This window comes from Aegilops tauschii, chromosome 2 (assembly GCF_002575655.3).
Source record: "Aegilops tauschii subsp. strangulata cultivar AL8/78 chromosome 2, Aet v6.0, whole genome shotgun sequence".
NCBI lineage: Eukaryota > Viridiplantae > Streptophyta > Magnoliopsida > Poales > Poaceae > Aegilops > Aegilops tauschii.
The window spans coordinates 66,786,967-66,795,089 of record NC_053036.3 but is presented as its reverse complement, the minus strand read 5'-3'; positions in this window follow the sequence as shown (position 1 = coordinate 66,795,089).

The window sequence follows — 8,123 nt, the reverse complement described above, 5'->3', positions numbered from 1 at the left end:
TTTCGAAGTATCAGGGTTTCTAACGAGAACTCATCTGTTACACTGGCACTTCATTTTTTTAAAACTTATTACAACTCTAGACTTTTTTGCGTTCCGTGCACACCATTCAAAGCGACGTCATCAATTTTCAACACTTTCTGACATCATTTTGCTATTTTTCAGTCATTTACCGATTTGTTTAGAGAGCTAAATGACCGTGAAATTGAAAATCACTACAAAACGAACTCTGAAAATGTCGAAACTTGGCATGGTATCATCATTTCACCCACATAGCATGTGCCAAAGAGTAGAGAGGGTTACGGCAAAAACTGGACGCACTTCGTGTACAAGCTAGACAATCTCTTTCGAAGTATCAGGGTTTCTGACGAGAACTCATCTGTCACATGGGCACTTAATTTTTTTAAACTTATTACAACTCCAGACTTTTTTGTGTTCCGTACACACCATTCAAAGCGACGTCATCAATTTTCCACACTTTCTGACATCATTGGCTATTTTTCAGTCATTTACCGATTTGTTTAGAGAGTTAAATGACCGTGAAATTGAAAATCACTACAAAATGAACTCTGAAAATGTCGAAACTTGGCATGGTATCATCATTTCACCCACATAGCATGTGCAAAAGAGTAGAGAGGGTTACGGCAAAAACTGGACGCACTTCGTGTACAAACTGGAAAATCTCTTTCGGAGTATCAGGGTTTCGGACGAGAACTCATCTGTTACACTGGCACTTCATTTTTTTAAATTTATAACAACTCTAGACTTTTTTTGCGTTCCGTACGCACCATTCAAAGCGACGGCATCAATTTTCAACACATTCTGACATCATTTGCTATTTTTCAGTCATTTACCGATTTGTTTATAGAGCTAAATGACCGTGAAATTTAAAATCACTACAAAATGAACTCTGAAAATGTCGAAACTTGGCATGGTATCATCATTTCACCCACATAGCATATGCGAAAGAGTAGAGACGGTTACGGCAAAAACTGGACGCACTTCCTGTACAAACTGGACAATCTCTTTCGAAGTATAAGGGTTTCGGACGAGAACTCATCTGTTACACTGGCACTTCATTTTTTTAAACTTATTACAACTCCAGACTTTTTTGCGTTCCGTGCACACCATTCAAAGCGACATCATCAATTTTCAACACTTTTTGACATCATTTTGCTATTTTTCAGTCATTTACCGATTTGTTTAGAGAGCTAAATGACCGTGAAATTGAAAATCACTACAAAATGAACTCTGAGAATGTCGAAACTTGGCATGGTATCATCATTTCACCCACATAGCATGTGCCAAAGAGTAGAGTGGGTTACGGCAAAAACTGGACGCACTTCGTGTACAAGCTAGACAATCTCTTTCGAAGTATCAGGGTTTCTGACGAGAACTCATCTGTTACATGGGCACTTAATTTTTTTAAACTTATTACAACTCCTGACTTTTTTGTGTTCCGTACACACCATTCAAAGCGACGTCATCAATTTTCAAAACTTTCTGACATCATTGGCTATTTTTCAGTCATTTACCGATTTGTTTAGAGAGTTAAATGACCGTGCAATTGAAAATCACTAAAAAATGAACTCTGAAAATGTCGACACTTGGCATGGTATCATCATTTCACCCACATAGCATGTGCAAAAGAGTAGAGAGGGTTATGGCAAAAACTGGACGCACTTCGTGTACAAACTGGACAATCTCTTTCGAAGTATCAGGGTTTCTAACGAGAACTCATCTGTTACACTGGCACTTCATTTTTTTTAAACTTATTACAACTCTAGACTTTTTTGCGTTCCGTGCACACCATTCAAAGCGACATCATCAATTTTCAACACTTTCTGACATCATTTTGCTATTTTTCAGTCATTTACCGATTTGTTTAGAGAGCTAAATGACCGTGAAATTGAAAATCACTACAAAATGAACTCTGAAAATGTCGAAACTTGGCATGGTATCATCATTTCACCCACATAGCATGTGCCAAAGAGTAGAGAGGGTTACGGCAAAAACTGGACGCACTTCGTGTACAAGCTAGACAATCTCTTTCGAAGTATCAGGGTTTCTGACGAGAACTCATCTGTCACATGGGCACTTAATTTTTTTAAACTTATTACAACTCCAGACTTTTTTGTGTTCCGTACACACCATTCAAAGCGACGTCATCAATTTTCCACACTTTCTGACATCATTTGCTATTTTCATTCATTTACCGATTTGTTTAGAGAGCTAAATGACCGTGAAATTGAAAATCACTACAAAATGAACTTTAAAAATGTCGAAACTTGGCATGATATCATCATTTCACCAACATAGCATGTGCGAAAGAGTAGAGAGGGTTACGGCAAAAACTGGACGCACTTCGTGTACAAACTGGACAATCTCTTTCGGAGTATCAGGGTTTCGGACGAGAACTTATCTGTTACACTGGCACTTCATTTTTTTAAACTTATTACAACTCCAGACTTTTTTGCGTTCCGTATGCACCATTCAAAGCGACGTCATCAATTTTCAAAACTTTCTGACATCATTTGCTATTTTTTAGTCATTTACCGATTTGTTTACAGAGCTAAATGACCGTGAAATTGAAAATCACTACAAAATGAACTCTGAAATGTCGAAACTTGGCATGGTATCATCATTTCACCCACATAGCATGTGCAAAAGAGTAGAGAGGGTTATGGCAAAAACTGGACGCACTTCGTGTACAAACTGGACAATCTCTTTCGAAGTATCAGGGTTTCTGACGAGTACTCATCTGTTACACTGGCACTTCATTTTTTTTAAACTTATTACAACTCTAGACTTTTTTGCGTTCCGTGCACACCATTCAAAGCGACGTCATCAATTTTCAACACTTTCTGACATCATTTTGCTATTTTTCAGTCATTTACCGATTTGTTTAGAGAGCTAAATGACCGTGAAATTGAAAATCACTACAAACTGAACTCTGAAAATGTCGAAACTTGGCATGGTATCATCATTTCACCCACATAGCATGCGCAAAAGAGTAGAGAGGGTTACGGCAAAAACTGGATGCACCTCGTGTACAAACTGGACAATCTCTTTGGAGTATCAGGGTTTCGGACGAGAACTCATCTGTTACACTGGCACTTCATTTTTTTAAATTTATTACAACTCTAGACTTTTTTTGCGTTCCGTACACACCATTCAAAGCGACGTCATCAATTTTCAACACTTTCTGACATCATTTGCTATTTTCAGTCATTTACCGATTTGTTTAGAGAGCTACATGACCGTGAAATTGAAAATCACTACAAAATGAACTCTGAAAATGTCGAAACTTGGCATGGTATCATCATTTCACCCACATAGCATGTGAAAAAGAGTAGAGAGGGTTACGGCAAAAACTGGACGAACTTCGTGTACAAGCTGGTCAATCTCTTTCGAAGTATCAGGTTTGTGACGAGAACTCATCTGTTACATGGGTACTTCATTTTTTTAAAATTATTACAACTCCAGACTTTTTTACGTTCCGTACACACCATTCAAAGCGACGTCATCTATTTTCGTAACTTTCTGACATCATTTGCTACTTTTTCAGTCATTTACCGATTTGTTTAGAGAGCTAAATGAGCGTGAAATTGAAAATCACTACAAAATGAACTCTGAAAATGTCAAAACTTGGCATCGTATCATCATTTCATCCACATAGCATGTGCAAAAGAGTAGAGAGGGTTACGGCAAAAACTGGACACACTTCGTGTACAAACTGGATAATCTCTTTCGAAGTATAAGGGTTCCGGACGAGAACTCATCTGTTACACTGGCACTTCATTTTTTAAACTTATTACAACTCCTGACTTTTTTGCGTTCCGTACGCACCATTCAAAGCGACATCATCAATTTTCAACACTTTCTGACATCATTTTGCTATTTTTCAGTCATTTACCGATTTGTTTAGAGAGCTAAATGACCGTGAAATTGAAAATCACTACAAAATGAACTCTGAAAATGTCGAAACTTGGCATGGTATCATCATTTCACCCACATAGCATGTGCCAAAGAGTAGAGAGGGTTACGGCAAAAACTGGACGCACTTCGTGTACAAGCTAGACAATCTCTTTCGAAGTATCAGGGTTTCTGACGAGAACTCATCTGTCACATGGGCACTTAATTTTTTAAACTTATTACAACTCCAGACTTTTTTGTGTTCCGTACACACCATTCAAAGCGACGTCATCAATTTTCAAAACTTTCTGACGTCATTGGCTATTTTTCAGTCATTTACCGATTTGTTTAGAGAGTTAAATGACCGTGAAATTGAAAATCACTACAAAATGAACTCTGAAAATGTCGAAACTTGGCATGGTATCATCATTTCACCCACATAGCATGTGCAAAAGAGTAGAGAGGGTTATGGCAAAAACTGGACGCACTTCGTGTACAAACTGGACAATCTCTTTCGAAGTATCAGGGTTTCTGACGAGAACTCATCTGTTACACTGGCACTTCATTTTTTTAAACTTATTACAACTCCAGACTTTTTTGCGTTCCGTAAAAACCATTCAAAGCGACGTCATCAATTGTCGAAACTTTCTGACATCATTTGCTATTTTTCAGTCAATTACCGATTTGTTTAGAGAGCTAAATGACCGTGAAATTGAAAATCACTACAAACTGAACTCTGAAAATGTCGAAACTTGGCATGGTATCATCATTTCACCCACATAGCATGCGCAAAAGAGTAGAGAGGGTTACGGCAAAAACTGGACGCACCTCGTGTACAAACTGGACAATCTCTTTCGGAGTATCAGGGTTTCGGACGAGAACTCATCTGTTACACTGGCACTTCATTTTTTTAAATTTATTACAACTATAGACTTTTTTTGCGTTCCGTACACACCATTCAAAGCGACGTCATCAATTTTCAACACTTTCTGACATCATTTGCTATTTTCAGTCATTTACCGATTTGTTTAGAGAGCTACATGACCGTGAAATTGAAAATCACTACAAAATGAACTCTGAAAATGTTGAACCTTGGCATGGTATCATCATTTCACCCACATAGCATGTGCAAAAGAGTGGACGGCAAAAACTGGACGCACTTCGTGTACAAACTGGACAATCTCTTTCGGAGTATCAGGGTTTCTGACGAGAACTCATCTGTTACATGGGTACTTCATTTTTTTAAATTTATTACAACTCTAGACTTTTTTTGCGTTCCGTACGCACCATTCGAAGCGACGTCATCAATTTTCAACACTTTCTGACATCATTTGCTATTTTTCAGTCATTTACCGATTTGTTTAGAGAGCTAAATGACCGTGAAATTGAAAATCACTACAAAATGAACTCTGAAAATGTCGAAACTTGGCATGGTATCATCATTTCACCCACATAGCATGTGCAAAAGAGTAGAGAGGGTTACGGCAAAAACTGGACGCACTTCGTGTACAAACTGGACAATCTCTTTCGGAGTATCAGGGTTTCGGACGAGAACTCATCTGTTACACTGGCACTTCATTTTTTTAAATTTATTACAACTCTAGACTTTTTTTGCGTTCCGTACGCACCATTCAAAGCGACGTCATCAATTTTCAACACATTCTGACATCATTTGCTATTTTTCAGTCATTTACCGATTTGTTTAGAGAGCTAAATGACCGTGAAATTGAAAATCACTACAAAATGAACTCTGAAAATGTCGAAACTTGGCATGGTATCATCATTTCACCCACATAGCATATGCGAAAGAGTAGAGACGGTTACGGCAAAAACTGGACGCACTTCCTGTACAAACTGGACAATCTCTTTCGAAGTATAAGGGTTTCGGACGAGAACTCATCTGTTACACTGGCACTTCATTTTTTTAAACTTATTACAACTCCAGACTTTTTTGCGTTCCGTGCACACCATTCAAAGCGACATCATCAATTTTCAACACTTTCTGACATCATTTTGCTATTTTTCAGTCATTTACCGATTTGTTTAGAGAGCTAAATGACCGTGAAATTGAAAATCACTACAAAATGAACTCTGAAAATGTCGAAACTTGGCATGGTATCATCATTTCACCCACATAGCATGTGCCAAAGAGTAGAGTGGGTTACGGCAAAAACTGGACGCACTTCGTGTACAAGCTAGACAATCTCTTTCGAAGTATCAGGGTTTCTGACGAGAACTCATCTGTTACATGGGCACTTAATTTTTTTAAACTTATTACAACTCCTGACTTTTTTGTGTTCCGTACACACCATTCAAAGCGACGTCATCAATTTTCAAAACTTTCTGACATCATTGGCTATTTTTCAGTCATTTACCGATTTGTTTAGAGAGCTAAATGACCGTGAAATTGAAAATCACTACAAAATGAACTCTGAAAATGTCGAAACTTGGCATGGTATCATCATTTCACCCACATAGCATGTGCAAAAGAGTAGAGAGGGTTATGGCAAAAACTGGACGCACTTCGTGTACAAACTGGACAATCTCTTTCGAAGTATCAGGGTTTCTAACGAGTACTCATCTGTTACACTGGCACTTCATTTTTTTTAAACTTATTACAACTCTAGACTTTTTTGCGTTCCGTGCACACCATTCAAAGCGACGTCATCAATTTTCAACACTTTCTGACATCATTTTGCTATTTTTCAGTCATTTACCGATTTGTTTAGAGAGCTAAATGACCGTGAAATTGAAAATCACTACAAAATGAACTCTGAAAATGTCGAAACTTGGCATGGTTTCATCATTTCACCCACATAGCATGTACCAAAGAGTAGAGAGGGTTACGACAAAAACTGGACACACTTCGTGTACAAACTGGACAATCTCTTTCGAAGTATAAGGGTTTCGGACGAGAACTCATCTGTTACACTGGCACTTCATTTTTTAAACTTATTACAACTCCAGACTTTTTTTGCGTTCCGTACGCACCATTCAAAGCGACATCATCAATTTTCAAAACTTTCTGACATCATTGGCTATTTTTCAGTCATTTACCGATTTGTTTAGAGAGCTAAATGACCGTGAAATTGAAAATCACTACAAAATGAACTCTGAAAATGTCGAAACTTGGCATGGTATCATCATTTCACCCACATAGCATGTGCCAAAGAGTAGAGAGGGTTACGGCAAAAACTGGACGCACTTCGTGTACAAGCTAGACAATCTATTTCGAAGTATTAGGGTTTCTGACGAGAACTCATCTGCAACATGGGCACTTAATTTTTTTAAACTTATTACAACTCCAGACTTTTTTGTGTTCCGTACACACCATTCAAAGTGACGTCATCAATTTTCAAAACTTTCTGACATCATTGGCTATTTTTCAGTCATTTACCGATTTGTTTAGAGAGTTAAATGACCGTGAAATTGAAAATCACTACAAAATGAACTCTGAAAATGTCGAAACTTGGCATGGAATCATCATTTCACCCACATAGCATGTGCAAAAGAGTAGAGAGGGTTATGGCAAAAACTGGACGCACTTCGTGTACAAACTGGACAATCTCTTTCGAAGTATCAGGGTTTCTGACGAGAACTCATCTGTTACACTGGCACTTCATTTTTTTAAACTTATTACAACTCCAGACTTTTTTGTGTTCCGTAAAAACCATTCAAAGCGACGTCATCAATTTTCGAAACTTTCTGACATCATTTTCTATTTTTCAGTCAATTACCGATTTGTTTACAGAGCTAAATGACCGTGAAATTGAAAATCACTACAAACTGAACTCTGAAAATGTCGAAACTTGGCATGGTATCATCATTTCACCCACATAGCATGCGCAAAAGAGTAGAGAGGGTTACGGCAAAAACTGGATGCACCTCGTGTACAAACTGGACAATCTCTTTCGGAGTATCAGGGTTTCGGACGAGAACTCATCTGTTACACTGGCACTTCATTTTTTAAAATTTATTACAACTCTAGACTTTTTTTGCGTTCCGTACACACCATTCAAAGCGACGTCATCAATTTTCAACACTTTCTGACATCATTTGCTATTTTCAGTCATTTACCGATTTGTTTAGAGAGCTACATGACCGTGAAATTGAAAATCACTACAAAATGAACTCTGAAAATGTCGAAACTTGGCATGGTATCATCATTTCACCCACATAGCATGTGAAAAAGAGTAGAGAGGGTTACGGCA